Below are 19,067 nucleotides of genomic sequence, written 5' to 3'. Positions count from 1 at the left end.
AGTCCAACTACTCCAGGCTTGGTACTTGAGATGAAGTAACAATTTAAAACAGTCTTGTTATTTCATTGAGAACAAACTTTGCAAGAGAAGCAGTCTCTTTAGTGTCTGCGGCTGCTGCTGCTAAGTCACCTCAGTCGTGTCCGACTCTGTGCGACTCCTGACACGGCAGCCCACCAGGCTCCCCCGTCCCTGGGATTCTCCAGGCAAGAATACTGGAGTGGGTTGCAATTTCCTCCTCCAATGCATAAAAGTGAAAGTGAAGTTGCTCAGTTGTGTCCGACTCTGAGCGACCCCATAGACTGCAGCCTACCAGGCTCTTCCATCCATGGGATTTTCCAAGCAAGAGTATTGGAGTGGGGTGCCATTGCCTTTAGTGTCTAGTCTTCTTAAATTACCCAATAAAACAATTACTACTTTCACCTAATTATGTAGAAAATTAGAGTTGGGTGGAGAGGGCATATTGGATAGTATCAGCTTCCTTCACACTTTCCTTTTGATGATGGTAGGAGAACTTTTTTTTGGCCTGGGTTTAAATCAGGAATGTGGTCACCCATGTATAGTAACTAATGATGAAAATTTAATAAGGATCCTTCCTCACTATTTGTTTGACTCCTACAGTTTCAGAATTGTTTATTTGGCTATGTGCATAGCTTTCCAAGGATGTTTATCACACAGAGAGAAATCACCAATAAGAAGACACAGTCTATTGTAGCTGCTGGTAATTTCTATTTGGGTTGACTGTTAGCTTGGTTTTAATGAAAAGAAATAATATGTATTTATCAGTTCACTCACTCAACACCTGTGCTCTTGTGTCCTTGGTATATTCCCACTTAGCTCTCACTTTACCTTTTCCCTCATCCTCAAGGTCTCTCTTCATTGCTTTGTGTACAGGTTAGACTGTTTTGAAGTACATATTGAAAGGAAAACACTGTTTTTCTGAGAGCGTGTACCTTGTCTTTGTACTTCTTCAAGGCTCTGCTTTTGGATGGCTTCTTAGCACCCAGAAATGGCATCATTATCCAGTTCTCCAAGGCCAGCTGAGATTTCTGGAAGTGACTTGGAACTCAGTTGCCAGAGCAGCCTATTAACAGATATCAGAATAATTGTCTTTTCTCTTTGCTATTTTCCCAAAGCTTGATAGGCATGTCATATTGACATGCTGATTTGTTCAGACCTTGTCATCATTGTCTATGAGCTGTGCACGCTTACATTTTAGTGTCTTCTAATGACCTCAGAAAAATCCATTTTACTTTCACTTTTACTAGTAGGCATTTGCTTCCAAAGTAATGGTAACTTTATTTCCCTGGGAATGATACTAGTATACTGGTGATCATTTTGCTGTTCTTGAGAATGATTTATTTTCTTTCCAGCTGTTTGCAATGAATAATATTTAGTGATATTTGAAGAACTCAGGTTTCAATGACATACACTTTTGGAAAGTGTGACCAGGAAATATAATCTTATCTTATAGGACTGTTGTCAGCATACAGACCTCAGTTTCATAACATTCCTTGATGAAATCTTAATGTGGTCCTGGAAAGACCATCTCTTACCTTATACATTCATACAGTCACCATGTTTTCATTTGGTTCTACAAGCAGTGTGATTCCATTTTTTATTGATCACTAAGGAGGACCCCAGCCATTTCACCTTTTAAAAGTGGAACCTCAGAAACATGTCCTTGAGAGAATATTTCCAGAAACCAACTTTAAAGTTGTTGTAGCCAAACATTCGGCACCCAAGTAAATATGGAATATGTATACCTTTTCAAAGTACCTAAAAGTAGAGAAGAATTTTGAAAATTGTACTGAATTTATTACCTTTTAAAAAAAAATTTAAAGTATACGTGATTGCATCTTAAAAACATACCAAGTACTAAGCTTTCTTCCTTCTGAAGTCTCCTGGCTCTATTTGTGATACCTTGTGATTTCCAGTCTACAATAGAAGTATAACTGAAACAGAGGCAAATAAAAGGAACAAAGAATAGAACTTCCCACCCTCTCTTCTAACCAGCCCTGTGACCAAATGAAGTTTCAACATAATGACTTTAGTGAACCAGAAATTCTCCAGTTTCCTCTTGCAGTCTGCAGAATTGATAGCAAAACTTTTTTTTTTTTTTTTTTTTTTAATTTGTAACGTTATTATTCCTATAGCTGGTGTTTGCAGGCTTGGGAATATTCTTTTTCTATGTGTTCATCAAGGTTGCATCTAGCATTTACATTGACATTTTCAGATTTGTTGGCTGACATAGAACGACTCCAAATCAATATAATGTTGACAATGAAGCTGTCTCATTTTGGGGCATGGGTTGAAGGTATGCAGAAAGCAAGCTGTAATTTTTAATAAAACAATAGGTATAACTATTAACAAGTTATTCAGGTATATACTTAAAATTTTGATGGAGTTTTATTGAGAAGTCTTGCAGACTTTCTACTTTCAATAGAAAACTTGAATTTGCATGATGCATTTATGAGTTCATTATCCATGTGAAACTATTCCAGTAGGCTTCCCCAAGCTTGGACATATGTGAAAGTAATAACCACCATTTATTGAGCATCTTCCATATGCCAAGCATTTGGCAAAATACTTTAGTGACTTTAATACTTCCAATTCTGGAAGCATTTCTATGCATTCACATATATAGAGTTACAGGGGTATGTGTGTGTGTATATGTGTGCTTATGTGTAGCCACAAACACAGTTTTGACATAAATGGTGATGTATGTGTATTTTTCAACATAATTTCTTTTTTCCCCACTCTGAATAAGTTAGATATTTCCCGGTCAGTATCTGTGGACTTGGCATATTCTTTGAAACCAGGCATAAGATTCTGTAATGTGTGCATTAGTTGCTCAGTCATGTCCGACTCTTTGTGACCCCATGGTCTGTCCATGGAATTCTCTAGGCAAGAATACTGGTGTGGGTTGCCATTTCCTTCTCCAGGGGCTCTTCCTTACCCAGGGACCAAACCCAGGTCTCCTGCATTGCAGGCAGATTCTTCGCTGTCTGAGCTACAAGGGCAGCCAGATTCTATAATACTAGTTCTCAAAATTGCCTGCACATTGGAATTACCTGTGAAATTTGAAAAATTACCCAAGCCCCCAGTACTGGAGAGTTTCATATGATTGGTATAGTATAAAGCCTGGGTATCAGAGTATGAGAACCAGTGATTTATACTGTGGATGCCCCATCATTTATTGAAACAATCTCCCTTTGAAGGACATTGCTATGCTATGCTATGCTAAGTCGCTTCAGTTGTGTCCGACTCTGTGCGACCCCATAGATGGCAGCCCACCAGGCTCCATCGTCCCTGGGATTCTCTGGCAAGAATATTGGAGTGGGTCGCCATTTCCTTCTCCAGTGCATGAAAAGAGAAAAGTGAAAGTGAAGTTGCTCAGTCGTGTCCGACTCTTAGCGACCCCATGGACTGCAGCCTACCAGGCTCCTCCGTCAATGGGATTTTCCAGGCAAGAGTACTGGAGTGGGGTGCCATTGCCTTCTCCATTGAAGGACATTAGATATTCTCTATTATAAGTAATGAACCCTGTTTTCTTTTTGTCATAATGTTATAGTGAACATTCTTGTTAATATTTCTCTGTCGTGTGTAAGTATGTCAGTAGGTTAATTCCTACATGTGGAATCTAGGTGCATTGGGGCAGTCCATGGAGTTGCAAAGAGTTGGACATGACTGAGCGACTGAACTGAAATGAACTGATGGAATCTAGAAATTCTTAGTTGTGGATCAATGGGCAAGTGCATTAGAAACAACAATAGTAATTGCCAGATCGTGATACAATTGATTTCCCCCTTCTCTGATTATTAGATGGCCCATTGATGGGCAGAGGGTTTTTTATTGCCTTTTTTTTTCCCCCCCAAACTGGTCTTCTCCCTCATCTGCCTTGTTCCCACCCCAGTTATAAAAAATGTTTGTTCTGATTTTGGAAGGTTGTACATCTAAGTGCTTATGGAGTTTCCTATCATGAAAGGAGACTGGGGAAATCCTATGTCAAAGCTTTTTTTCTCTAGGTGTTTTGAGTACTGTGTCTTTGAACATTAGTTTCATAGGCTGACATGAAATTCCTGCCTTTACTTCTCATCATTAGAAGCATGCGTGTCTCTCAAAGGGCTGGGCAGTTCTGATTTAAGAACAGCACTCACCAGAGCCAGGCTTCCCTGGTGGCTCAGATGGTAAAGAATCTGCCTGCAGTGCAGGAGACCCAGGTTCATTCCCTGGGTTGGGAAGATCCCCTGGAAAAGGAAATGGCAACCCAGTCCAGTGTTCTTGCCTGGGAAATCCCATGGATGGAAGAGCCTGGCAGACTACAGCCCAGGGGCTTGCAAACAATTGGACACAATTGAGTGACTAACACACACATGCACACACACACACACCAGAACCACACAAGACCTGAACACTTGGAGGCCAGAGTGCCTCTTTACTACCTTCTTTCTACCCCTGAACTTGCCTTCCATGGAAGCTTTTACGATCATCTTTCCATAAACCTCTCTTGAAGAATTATTATGTAAAATTTAAAGGTAGAATTTTTATGAAGGGTAGGGTACTTCTTTTGAAGGGAGTTTCAGTTTTCATAATACAGTTCCATCATCTGATTCGTTGTTTCTGGGTGGGTGCTGTCTCCTCATCATGAGCAGGACTCATTAGGAACAGCCCGAGCATAGGTGTGGTGCTGGCCTGGCCCAAACTGAGCCCCTCAGAGCAGCAGGGGTGTGGAGAGACTCAGCATCTATCTAGTAAAGAGCTCACCACACTGTAATTTGGAACCCAAGAATCACTGTGTACTTAGCTTTCCTTAAACATTTTTCACACCTATAATGGCAAACTGTGGCTGTGTTCACACTTGTTCAGAGTGTTCTTTCTGAGGCAACACTGGGAAAGCCAGTGGCCCCAGGTGCTTGCAGTAGGTTTTCTACCTTGGTGACCGGTTCACAATGACCTTCCTGGGCGGACAGGCTGCCTTCAGATGTCGCAAGTAGAATAATAAATAGATGAGATCAGTGATTGAAGAAAATGTGAAGAGGAATCAGGTCAGTGTTGTAAATGTCAGCGTCGTTGCGGTGACTCAGCTGGGTGTGCTGTGTGGTAACTTTTGTGTACGTGGTTAGATTGAAATATTAAACCTGTTGAGTGCTTCAAAATATACAAGAAGGCTAATTTTTTAAATGCCTTTTCTACGCTGCCCTCAAACCCTCAGAGACTTTCCCACAATTTGCAGATAAGCTGACTAACCTGCAGAGCGCTTGATTCAGTGGTGACAGCTGCCCTATAGAGATTAAATCCGTCTCATTCCAGGAATTCGTTCTGCTGATACACACAGGAATGGCAGGGAGAGGAGTCTGGTTAACATAGTTCCACCAAACACTAGCTAACAAATATAAACCCACCTTCCAACTTTTTAATGTAGTTCTCACTTCCTTTTGTGATGTCCATTTAAAATCCATCAAACATTTATAGAGGGCTTCAGAATGCTGAAGTCTGTTTTGAAGTCACTCGCCAAAACATGTGTCTAAGTGGGTATCTGAACCCAGGTCGTGACTCCACGGCTGCCTGTCATATTGTATCTGCTCATCTGTTTTCCCCTAACTCAAAAGCTACATTTACCTTGAAAAAGATGAGAGTTTCTTAATAGTTACCAGAGAGTGAGGCTAATTTTAACCAAGAACTTTTGTTCTGCATGGTGTTTTGTTTTATTTCCTCTTGTTGCACATGTGATCTTGGCATAAAAGTAGTTAGAAGAACATGAAAAGATGAAATGTGTTCAGTGAGGTTTAAAATTTGCTTTCAGGAAACATGAAAACATGTAAACCCTTTAGGCGAGTTTTTATTTCTTAATTTTTAGTCCAGAGACCTGTAGTTTCCCTACGATGCCAAGAGAAGTTGTTTTCCATGGAGGCTTATGTAGAAATAAAAATTATACCCACACTTGGCCTTGATGGTAAATATAGTTTGAGAAGGAGTGAGATTGAACAGCGTCTGGTTTGGGGCTATGAGGGTCAGTAGCAATAGTCACTTTTCCAGAGGACCACATCTTATAGCTTCACTGGGGAAAAGGACTTAACATTACTGGGAGGATGTGTCATGAATTCTTGGCTTAGAGTACCCCTAGTTTATCCTCTCTAAATCACATAAAACTTGGCTTGAAGATTTGGAAAACATAATTGTTCAAACCAAGTGCAGTTGACCCTCAGACAACACAGGTTTGAACTGCGCAGGTCCACTTGGCCATGGAGTTGTTTTAGCAGTAAATACTACAGTGTTAGATGATCCGCAGTTAGTTGGATGCTCGTGTGCAGAACCGTGGATGCAGGGGAGCCGAGTATACAGAGGGCCAACTGTAAATAATGCTTAGAATTTCGACAGTGTGGAGGATCAGAGCCCCTCACCCCTTCGTTGTCCAAGAGTCAACTGTATATATCTATCCACCCTCTTCTCTCTCAGAATTTATTGGAATTATTTCCATTGTTTCCAAAAATGCCTAGTACTGTTGTTCTTTTAGGACGGTGTCTTTTTAACATCATTTGCATTTTCTGTGTAGATGGCACCAAAGGGTTGGCTACTTGTTTGAGAAAGTCTGAAACCATAACTACCTAAAGTATGGTCATTTCAATGGGGAGACACATTAAGAGGTTCTTTATTGACCTGTGGGGCTTCCCTGGTGGCTCATCAGTAAAGAAACCACCTGCCAATGCAGGAGATGCTGGTTCAATCCTTAGGTCAGAAAGATCACCCTGGAGAAGAAAATGGTAACCGACTCCAGTATTCTTGCCTGGGAAATTCCATGAACAGAGGAGCCTGGCGGGCTACAGTCCATGGGGTCTCAAAGAGTTGGACATGACTGAGCAACTAAATAACAAGATTGACCTGTAGTGGTGAGGACTCTGACCCTTGGGGGTTATTTCAATTGGATCAGCAGAGGACCAGAGCATATAGACAACAGGTGATTGCGGGTGTCCTGAAATGCACAAGTACTCTTTTCTGGCAACTGTGATAGCTTACTGTCATACTGTTGCTGAAAGAGCTGCTAGGTGATTTAGGAAAGTTGCATTCTTTTACATATTCACTGAAAGCAAAACTTGGCCTCATGGCATAGTAGAGAGCTTTGATGTGATAAAGCTGGCTGTTGAGTTGTAGCTTCTTGTGTATAACCCCTACATTTAAATTTGTCTTTATAGACTCTAAGTGGGTCCCTGAGAGGCAGGGAGATAGAAACTCAAGGGTGAAAATGATTTGCATTTCTTACAGCTTGGATTTAAATTTGTTTATTGACTCTACTCACAGACTAGCAACAGGTCAGCAGGCCCACGGGCACAGGCCCTCCGCCGAGGCTGTGCTTTGTTTGATGGGGAGCTCTTATGACACTTGGTTTGGCTCTTCTCCCAGATGATCTAGACGAGATGTCCTGGCTTCCAGACTAGTTTCTGTCACGTGAACAGCACAAACTTCCTAGCTTGAGATATGTGTTATATGGGCTTTAGGGATTTATGCTCTAACCCATGGTTAAAGTATTGAGTCATGACAGAGTAGTTACTGCCAGCTCTTCAGGGTGAAGACCTGGAGGTCCTTCCCTTTGCTCTTTACACGAGGAGGGGTGGTTTTCTGGCAGGAGTCCATGGCTTGGGCCTGGAATAAGGTTGTTAATTATGTGCTGGTTGAAGCTTGGTCTGCTTGAGGGTGTGCATGGACTTCACTTGGGTTCCTTCCTCCCTTATCTCAGGAGGAAGTAGGGAAGGAAGGGGACTGGTTCTGGCTTCCACTTTGCAATTACTACTGCCCTCCGCCACCCCAACACCTACACTGATGCAGGCAAACGTAGAGGAGGGAGTGTGCTGGGCTTTTGCTGCCCTGCTTACGCAGTGGGCAGGGAGGGTTTTCAGGGTCCCTGTGCCTTATTTGAATGTTTGGATTTTGGTTTCTCCATCCATGGTGGGGTGCCCTCATTGTTCTTCTCTTGTCTCAGAAAAGTCACTGGGTTGAGAGGACTGAATGCTGGGTGAATTTCCAGGAGCCATCCAAGAAGTGGCCTATTAGAACACCCTTTTGGGACCAAGTGTGTGGGAAGGGCTGTCCCTCCATTGGACACACTAGAAACACCCTTTCCGTTTCCTGGTGCAGAGGATGTTGAAACTTACAGGGAAAACACATTCTCTTTCAAAGGTTTCTCCTACAACCTTTAGACTGCCTCTCATTATTTTTTAAAGCTCCAAATAGTACTTGGCATCTGGTGTTCTTGGGAAATGAAACCAGACATGAGGAATGTGAGAGGGGAGAGAGATGGCCAAGGAAAGAAGCAAAGCCATTTTTCCCCTTCACATTCTTGTTGATAAGAGAATTTAGGTTAACATTAACATGTTGCTGAAACCCAAGTCATATGTTAGGGCCCTCTGCAAAATGTGAGGTAAACTGCAGCTCTGAAAATAATAGGTTCGATGATTAAAACTGAGGGTTTTCTTAACTTTTCTCTTTAAAATGCTCTTGGGGCATAATTTCTTTTTTTCTTGTCCTTCTTTTTATGCCTGTGACATTGTTTCTGAAATTCCAGAAACCATTTGTAATAAACAATGACAATATTTTATTGGGGAAAGAATAATTGGAGAATTAAATGTGAAATACTGTCCATCTTGATTAAAATAATAGACATGGGGCTCAAATACATAGTCCCCACTGCGCTTCATGTGTGCATGCAGACACTCGCAACTGTTTAACCAAGTTGATGGAAGACAGGAGCTCGCCATCTCCTTTTTTCCCTTCCTTGAGCAGGTAAGCTATTTCCCTTGTAACCACTTTGATGAGAGGAAAACGTTGGTAACTTAGCCAGTGGCAGCCTCAGCCATCTTATACATGTGTGGCACGTGTACCTGATGAGCCAGTTAGAGTGACGTATGAAAGTGTGAAAGTATTAGTTGCTCAGTCGTGTCTGATTCTTTGTGACCTTGTGGACTGCAGTTCACCAGGCTCCTCTGTCCATGGAATTCTTTAGGCAAAAGTACTGCAGTGCGTTGCCATTCCCTTCTCCAGGGGATCTTCCCGACCCAGAGATTGACCCTGCATCTCCCACATTGCAGGCAGATTCTTTACCATCTGAGCCACCGGGGAAGCCCAGAATGATGTATGTATCCGTGTAAATCTATTTGTCAACATGACCTTCCAGTTCCGCCCATATGTTGGGTACTGTCTGTGTGCAGCTTTGTGGAAAACAAACTTTCCATGTTACGTATGTATTGTGACTTGGCATTATCAAAGGAAAACTACTGAAGGGGGTTTTCTTGTGGACTGTTTTTGTTCTCTAGTGGTTTTGTTTTTTTCAGTCATCTTAATCATCATCAACATTCCTGAAAATTTGGCCCTCATTTTTTGTCTGTTATCACATAGAGAGATTTGTTTGTTTGGGTAAAGAACAGTACAAATGACTCTGAGCTAGGCCACAGATGGATTGCATTTCTGATTCTTTGCTAAGCAAAATGCACCTGCTCCAGAATCTTAAGTAGCTTTTTAATTGCTTCCTTGTGCATGGCATAGCAATAGTCATCTGTAATGTTATAGATGGATTGCGCATTGGATGTCCCAGAAGTGCCCTCTTCCCCTCTGCAGCAGTGCCAGAAGCTTAGAGGAGAAGATGTGTTCTGGTTGAGGGCCCAGCTGAAATGGTGGAATTAGTCCTTTCCCTCAGGCTGATCTGATTAAAAGGGGGCCAAGATGTACAAACACAGGTCCCTGGTTTCATTAACTGCACATTTTCTCTTCAGTAGACAGAAAAACCAACTTCACTGCTCTCTAAATGTCCCAACTAGGTGTGACCTCCCTGATCTCTGAGGGTTTTTCATCTATTTCTTGAACACCTCACAATGAGTCTGGCCTGTTGAGGAGGTTCATGTATGAGAGCTGAGTAAGTGCATACATCTTGGGCAAAGTGTTCACTGAAAGTAAGGAGTGTGGAAAATGTCTGTAAGATTCTATCAGCAGGTCTGTTTCCAGTGGAGTTTACTTGAGGATGGGGAGAAAAATCAAGTACCAGTTAGTTCAGCCAGAGAGAAATTTCTCACTCTAAGGAAGCTGTAAACACCTCCCCCCGAGGATGAAGTCTGTTTGTGGGGCTACTGTCAGCATCAAAAATCTTGACAAGTAGCTAAAAAGCACTTGGTGATCTGATTGCCTTCAAATACTTTGGCAGTGGTGAAAAGCAGATCTAGAGGCAACTGTGGGAAGAACACCCAGTCGCACCCTACTGAAGTTCAGAGAGGAGACCATCTGTTCACTTAGGCATTTGTGCTTTTGCATTCGGCAAACATTGCGAATATACTGTGTGCCAGGGACTGAATGAAGCTTGGTCCCTGTCTTCAGGATCTCATAGTTTCATGGGGGAAACAGACATGTATTTTTTAAAAAAGCAACCCAAAAAAAGACTCAACTATGTATATGATGCTGGGGGTGTGTAAAGAAATGTGTGATCGCCTCTGGGACATTTAAGACTCATAAAAGCAGCAGTACTGGATTAGATCTTGACTGTTAAGTGGAGAATAGGTAAGGAAGAGAACACCTAGGCTAATGGGACTGTGGAGGGATGGGCTTGGAGGTGAAACTGCTGCTGTGGACAGTGGGCTGGGCGTGGGGTGCACAGCGTTCAGAATGTGGGAGGAGAGGTAGAAATAGAGGAGGCAATGGCAGGCCATGGAGGGTCCTGTGGTCCAGCCCAGGAAGTTGGACCACATCCAGGAGACACTGCAGAACTAAGTGACAAGTCGGATTTATGATGTGCTGAGAAAAATCCCAGACCCCTGACTCCAGTGTATGAAGCCCTACGGTCTGGGCCCCTGCCCTCTGCAGCCTAGTCTCTCTCAATGGCACTCCTGTTACCCACTATGCTCCAGCCCCACTTATCTTCCTTCTTGACTCAAATGTGCCAAGGTCTCCACCTGCCCAGGGTATCTGCTCACACTCTTGCAGCCTGGAGTCCTCTTCCCTGACACACCGCAGAGCTGGTCCCATTTATCCATCAGGCCTCAGTTTAAATGCCCCCTCTCAGATCACAGTTGCTAAAGTAGCTGTCCCCTCCCACCAACACCATCACCACCATTTTCTTTCATTTTCTTCTGGCATCCCCTATAATACTAATCAAAATTAGTAATTATGTTTTACTTCACTTGATTTTTCCCCCCCTGCTTCGTTCAAATCAAATAAGCTCCCTAAAGGCATTTTCTCTTACTTTCATCCCTTTTTCCTTCCACAGAGGAGCCAGCATAAAAACTTGGTCTTTGGGCTTTACTGAGACTTTTAAACACAAATCACCTATCAAAGGCAGTATTTGTCCTTATTAAAATGACTTCAGTTAGGCCCTTAGATGTAATGGGCTCTATATCTTATTACTCATCTTAGAAACTAGCCAAGACTCCTTAATATTCTTTTGTTTATAGAACTATTGGCATTTTTTTTTAACTTGAAAAATGCTTTGGATGGACTTTTTTTAGATCTTAATGTTTCCTCTGCGCCCCTTTTCAATATCGCCAGAATGTATTATTGACATAATTTAGGTTTAAGTGAAACAACTTGTAAAATGCTCAAGTAAAGTAACTGCCCTCTTTATTCATTTCTCAAATACAGTGGTTGCCCTCCTACCCATGTGAGGTGCAGCACACGCCATGGGCACTTTCCCCTATGGAGTTGACTTTTCAGTGGGGAAAGAAAGACCCAGACCACAAATTACCTTACCTGTTGACTGTCTATCATGGAGATCTCAAAATGCTAACAGGGCCAAGACTGTGTTCAAATGGGTAGGTTAGCAAGACTGCCTGCCAGTGAACTTGAGGGCTGAGCCTGGTCCTGTGGCCCTTCATGAGTTGGTCTTCACCTGCTTTTGTTTCTTAACCTTGTCTCTGAATAGCCTGGACACTGCGTCCCACAGTCCCTCATACACACATGTGTGTATAGTCAGACCTGGACAGGAGCCTCCGAAGAGCCTTCAGTTTATGGACTGGGAGTGGTAGGGTATGTAGGACACTTGAATGGGATGTGATTCCTACCCTGAAGACACACACAAGAGACAAACATGAACACTTACAGTTTAGTAAGTCTTATTTCCCATCTCCTGGTGTACATCAGTACCATTGCTGCCTACCCGTGCTGGTTAACAAAGTGCAAGAATTGCACACTTTGAGGGAGCCTTAGAGCAGTTTGACATTGCTGAAATATTGTACCATATTTTACAAAAATATGTTTGTAACAGACGAGAACACCATCCTTCACCACAGATAGTTTGAGAAGCGGGTATGTAGATCACCATAACTTAGAAGTTTTTGATGGGAACATTTTTGTATACACATACTCCCCTCCTCTGTCACATTAATAGTCATATAAAGTGGTTTAAAAAAATCTTATCCTGTTTTATCAATTATGAAAGTAGTATATCTTAATTTTGAGAACAACTGGAGAATACAAGACTTTTTGGGTTTTTTAAGAGTAATCCACACAGCTGACATGCGCTAACTGCAGCTCATATTTGGTGTATTTCTCTTGTCCTTGCCCCCTGCTCCTGTATAGTTCTTTTTTGTACATAAATGAGACGGTGTATACCTACTTATTCTTTATTTCATATATTCTAAGGATTTGCATGTCATTAAATATACTTTTTAATTTTTTAAGTTATAGTTGATTTGCAAGTGGTATATAACAGTGATTCAGAATTTTTATAGATTATATTCCTTTCATAGTTTTTATAAAATATTGGCTATATCCCCTGTGCTGTATGATACATCCTTGTAGTAAATATTCTGTTGCAAAGGACTGGATTGTGGTCTACCAACTAGTTGTACCATAACTTGTTTACTCTTCACATAGTTCTCTATCACTAGCATCTATTCTATGCCCTTGTTTATTTGCTCTTAAAGATCATGGTTTGAGATAATTTTTGTGAAAACACCTTTGATTGTATCTTTGAATATATCCTTAGAATATATTTCCAAAAGTAGAAACTCTCAGTCAAAAATTGTGACCATTCTAAGTCCTTGGTAAATTGCCCTTGGAAATGTTGAACCAGATTTCGTCTACCACCAGCAGTGGATGAGGCTACCTGCACTGAGTGCTCTCAGGACTGGTACTGTCAGCCTGGGGATACAGTCGACAAAGGGAAGGGCAGAGGAAGTGAGTGAACCACCTGGATAGAAGAAAATGGGAGGGCGAGATGTTTATGGGGCATGGAAAGCTATCTGTTGGCTAAGTGTAGCATACTTTTTATCTTATTTTTTTATGCTTTTAATTTTTTTTTTGCATGTGGGATCTTAGTTCCCTGACCAGGGATCAAACCCACACCCCCTGTGTTGGAAGCATGGAGTCTTAATCACTGGATCACCAGGAAAGTCCCTAGGATACTTTTAAGGAAGTAAAAAAAAAAACAGAAGCAGTGAGTTGGATTTGGATTTGATGGTGCACTGAAAGCCAATTTAGAATGGTGTTGGGAGCCATTGGTGGGTTTTGAGCCCTCCAGGGCTCAGCTCTCAGAAGATGTTATACCTGTGCTGTATGTACCACCCCTCACTTCCTGTGTACTCCTTGCCCCTTCCCAACTCATGCTTTTCTTGGCACTGTTCAGTCTGTCTAAATGCTCTGCTTTCTGATATCTGTCAAAATTCCCCACAAGCATCAGGGACCAATTTCTCCCCTACAGTGTTCATGCTTTATTACATAGCATGTACTATATGATATGTCATATTAATTTTGTTATAATTAATTGGAGCACTGCTCTCTCTCGGGGCTTCCTCAATGGCTCTGTGGGTAAACAATCCGCCTGCAGTGCAGGAGACACAGATGTGGGTTCAATCCCTGTGTCAGGAAGATCCCCTGGAGGAGGGCATGGCAACCCACTCCAGTATTCTTGCCCGGAGAATCCCATGGACAGAGAAGCCTAGTGGGCTGTAGTCCATGGGTCGCAGAGTTGTACATGACTGAGCAGCTAAGCACCCTCAAGATCTCTCTCCCACGGGATTAGAAGCTCCTAATCACCGCTTCCCTTCTGTATCCTTAGGTACCTACTGTCATGCCTGGTATATAGTAGATACTAATACACGTTTACCAAGGGAATCCAAGGTACTACATATGGCTCATAGGACCTTGTACAGGTACTCCCTAAGCCAGGAGATGTCTGCTTCAACAGAATGAAATATTAGGTATCTCGGCAAGGTCTTTATTAGGTCATCATATAGGCTCTGTGACAGATACTTTGCTCTTAACCTCTTTTCTCCCTTCCCAACTCAGAGACTTCCAGTTGCTAGCTTTTGGAGGCCACTATCCCTTAAGTGAGTGGAGGGTTTCTCTAGAAGTGTTTTCAAATCATAGTTATTGGTGAAAATTTTCAGCCAAGTTTGCATCATTGTATTAATGACACAATCAAGAAAAGCTGGTGACAGATTCTGGAATTGGATTCTGTAATTTGGAAGAGACACCATAAGTCCATAAGTTGGACAAGAACAAAGTTCATCCCTTTCTTCATTATGCAGAATTAACCATTGTTAAATGTCAACACATTTGCTTCTGGTTTTTTGTGTGTACACTTTTATTTTTAATTGTGTAAATAATGTATGGATACATTTCTTTTTTTTTAATTTAAATCTTACAGATACAGCTTCAGGACTCCTTGACTTGCATCTGCATGTCTCATAGTCTAAACATTTTTTTTTTTTAAATAATGTCCTTTGTTTAAATGAAATTTTATGTAAAAGTTGACTGTTCTTCTAGTTAAATATGTGAGACATATCCATGTGTCCCATGTAGTATTATGTACTGAGGGCACAGCAGTGAACAATATGTGCAAGGCCCTGCCCCATGAAATAACCACATAGGATAATTTGAAATGGTGATACTTGCCCTGAAGGTCTTCAGACAGGGTAAAGAGACAGAGAGTGATGGGAGCATTGCACAGGACTGTGGCAGATACAGTGGTTGGGTTGGCTTCCTGAGAAAGTGAAATCATGCTGAGGCCTTAATGATGAGAAGAATCAGCCATGCATAGGTGTGGCCAGAACATGCTTGTCAAGGATATGGTTCAAGGGTTGATACAAAGGTTCAAGGCTGATACAAAGGCCCCAAGGCAGGAGTCAGCATGGCCAGCATAGTTGAAGTGCAATGACTCATACAAAGAGCTCTACATGACGGGGTCAGGGGAGGGGTGGTCAGAAGCCAGATTGTAATGCCCCTTGGAGGCTGTTGTGTGACCTTTACATGTTCTTATAATTGCAGTGAGTAGCCACAGGATGTTTTTATAAGATAATATGTCAATATCCAAAAGGTTAAAAGCAGAACTGCTGAAATTGAAGCTGGAGTGAGAAGCTCAAATCAATACCTACTGAAAATCTCTGATTTCTCTCCCCTCTCCCATCTGAGAGTTGGGGTACCTTACCCTTTAGGCATTTCTAACAGGTAACTCTAGTCCAAATAGGAAAAGGAGTATATCAAGGCTGTATATTGTCACCCTGCTTATTTAACTTATATGCAGAGTACATCAAGAGAAACGCTGGGCTGGAGGAAGCACAAGCTGGAATCAAGATTGCCGGGAGAAATATCAATAACCTCAGATATGCAGATGACACCACCCTTATGGCAGAAAGAGAAGAAGAACTAAAAAGCCTCTTGACGAAAATGAAAGAGGAGAGTGAAAAAGTTGGCTTAAAGCTCAACATTCAAAAAACGAAGATTATGGCATCCGGTCCCATCACTTCATGGGAAAATAGATGGGGAAACAGTGTCAGACTTTATTTTTCTGGGCTCCAGAATCACTGCAGATGGTGACTGCAGCCATGAAATTAAAAGACGCTTACTTCTTGGAAGGAAAGTTATGACCAACCTAGATAGCATATTAAAAAGCAGAGAAGAAAGCCCAGAGATAAATCCACGCACATATGGACACCTTATCTTTGACAAAGGAGGCAAGAATATACAATGGATTAAAGACAATTTCTTTAACAAGTGGTGCTGGGAAAACTGGTCAACCACTTGTAAAAGAATGAAACTAGAGCACTTTCTAACACCATACACAAAAATAAACTCAAAAATGATTAAAGACCTAAACATAAGACCAGAAACTATAAAACTCCTAGAGGAGAACATAGGCAAAACACTCTCTGACATACATCACAGCAGGATCCTCTATGACCCACCTCCCAGAATATTGGAAATAAAAGCAAAAATAAACAAATGGGACCTAATTAAACTTAAAAGCTTCTGCACAACAAAGGAAACTATAAGCAAGGTAAAAAGACAGCCTTCAGAATGGGAGAAAATAATAGCAAATGAAGCAACAAACAACTAATCTCAAAAATATACAAGCAACTCCTACAGCTCAATTCCAGAAAAATAAATGACCCAATCAAAAAATGGGCCAAAGAACTAAACAGACATTTCTCCAAAGAAGACATACAGAAGGCTGACAAACACATGAAAAGATGCTCAACATCACTCATTATCAGAGAAATGCAAATCAAAACCACTATGAGGTACCATTTCATACCAGTCAGAATGGCTGCGATCCAAAAGTCTACAAGCAATAAATGCTGGAGAGGATGTGGAGAAAAGGGAACCCTCTTACACTGTTGGTGGGAATGCAAACTAGTACAGCCACTATGGAGAACTGTGGAGATTCCTTAAAAAACTGGAAATAGAACTGCCTTATGATCCAGCAACCCCACTGCTGGGCATACACACTGAGGAAACCAGAATTGAAAGAGACACGTGTACCCCAGTGTTCATCGCAGCACTGTTTATAATAGCCCGGGCACGGAAGCAACCTAGATGTCCATCAGCAGATGAATGGATAAGAAAGCAGTGGTACATATACACAATGGAGTATTACTCAGCCATTAAAAAGAATACATTTGAATCAGTTCTAATGAGGTGGATGAAACTGGAGCCTATTATACAGAGTGAAGTAAGCCAGAAAGAAAAACACCAATACAGTATACTAACGCATATATATGGAATTTAGAAAGATGGTAACAATAACCCTGTGTACGAGACAGCAAAAGAGACACTGATGTATAGAACAGTCTTTTGAACTCTGTGGGAGAGGGAGAGGGTGAGATGACTTGGGAGAATGGCATTGAAATATGTATAATATCATATATGAAACAAGTCACCAGTCCAGGTTCGATGCACAATACTGGATGCTTGGGGCTGGTGCACTGGGATGACCCGGAGGGATGGTATGGGGAGGGAGGAGGGAGGAGGGTTCAGGATGGGGAACACATGTATACCTGTGGCAGATTCATTTTGATATATGGCAAAACCAATACAATATTGTAAAGTTAAATAAAAAAAAAATAAAAAGCAGAGATATTACTTTGCCAACAAAGGTCCGTCTAGTCAAGGGTATGGTTTTTCCAGTGGTCATGTATGGATGTGAGAGTTGGACCATAAAGAGGGCTGAGCACCAAAGAATTGATGCTTTTGAACTGTGGTGTTGGAGAAGAGTCTTTGAAGAGTCCCCTTGGACTGCAAGGAGATCCAACCAGTCCATTCTAAAGGAGATCAGTCCTGGGTGTTCATCGGCAGGACTGATTTTGAAACTGAAACTCCAATATTTTGGCCACCTGATGCAAAGAGCTGACTCATTGGAAAAGACCCTGATGCTGGGAAAGATTGAGGGCAGGAGGAGAAGGGGACGACAGAGGATGAGATGGTTGGATGGCATCACGGACTCAATGGACATGGGTTTGGGTGGACTCGGGGAGTTGGTGATGGACAGGGAGGCTTGTCGTGCTGCGGTTCATGGGGTCGCAAAGAGTCGGACACGATTGAGCGACTGAACTGAACTGAACTCTAGTCTGAAGACAGTGGAGCCAGGGACTCCTCACTTCCATCCTACCGCAACCATAGACATTGGAAAATTCTTCCTTATGTCTCCTTATAGCTTCTTCCCATTGGTTTTAAATTCACTCAGGGGTGGGGAGGGTGGCGTGTGACACAGCTCTGATCCTGTTGCTATGGAGCTGCTCCTAGAAATCATTTGAGAGGATAGTTGCTGGCCTCTGCCTCACCCTCAGGTTTTTCTCCCATCTTGAGAAGTGCCTGCTCTGTGTCTCAGCAGTAGTGTTAGCTCTGTGTCTCAGCAGTGCTGAATTTCTTTCTGGTCGGGGACGTGAATACATTGTCTGATCATCTGCAGTGTACTCTCTGGTGCTCAGCGGTCACTATAGCTTCTCCAGCAAGGTCACCTGCCCACAGCTTTGAACTATGAGAGTCATCAAGACCCAACCACATCTGCTTTCTCTACTTTTTTTTTTTTTCCACGAAAGTAGAGTAGGGTGGGTGGGGCATTTAAGTATGACTCGAAATTGCTCATGGGGTAAATCCAGACTCTTAGCCTGGGCTGCGGCTTCTCCACACCAGCCCTCCTCTGTGCTTTCACTCCCTGTGGCTCCTCCCTGGACTCCATGCCTGTGTTCTCCACATCTTCCCGGCACAGATGTAGCTCTCCTCCTCTGCCTTTCCAGCTCATCAAGGGTCAATTCATAGTCCACCTTTTTTTCCCCTTTCAACCCCATCTCTCTTTAAAAATTGAAAGTCTACTGCAGTTATACATGAATATGCTCTCATCATAAATGTGTGTATATATGTGTGTATATATATATACACACAAACACACATATATATATCTCTCTCTCTCACAGAAAGTATGTTTCCATTCTTGCCTATTCAGCATCCCTCTCATCTCTCAGAGTTAGGAAATTACTGTGTATTTTTCCAGGCCTTTTGCTATGTAGGTTTTTGTGTAATATCATTTTAAAAAGACATTATGGGACATGTTATACACATTTTTCTTTGAGTTGCTTTTCTTCACTTGACAATATAACTTAGAAATTTTTCTAGGATCATACACATAATTGTGGCTTAAAAAAGACTGTGTAGTGATTAAAATTCTGCAGTGTTTTTATGGTAAAAATTCAAATTTGAAAGGATATGAAGTGAAAGGTAGTTCTCCAATCCCCTCTTTTTATTTTGGAGGTTACTGCCGATAACATTTCTTACATGTATTTATAAGTGCTGTAAAATATGCAATCCTGTAGTATGTA

General features: G+C 41.9%; 1 protein-coding gene across 3 annotated transcripts in view; it reads left to right on the top strand.

The window, feature by feature from the left end:
• DAAM1 (dishevelled associated activator of morphogenesis 1) overlaps nucleotides 1-19,067 on the top strand; it is a 183,011-nt gene that overhangs the window by 56,733 nt on the left and 107,211 nt on the right. The gene's annotated exons all lie outside the window — the stretch shown is intronic.

The sequence above is a fragment of the Bubalus bubalis genome, chromosome 11, assembly GCF_019923935.1.
Source record: "Bubalus bubalis isolate 160015118507 breed Murrah chromosome 11, NDDB_SH_1, whole genome shotgun sequence".
NCBI lineage: Eukaryota > Metazoa > Chordata > Mammalia > Artiodactyla > Bovidae > Bubalus > Bubalus bubalis.
The sequence above is the reverse complement of the archived record's forward strand: the minus strand, read 5'-3'. Positions and strand labels throughout refer to the sequence as shown.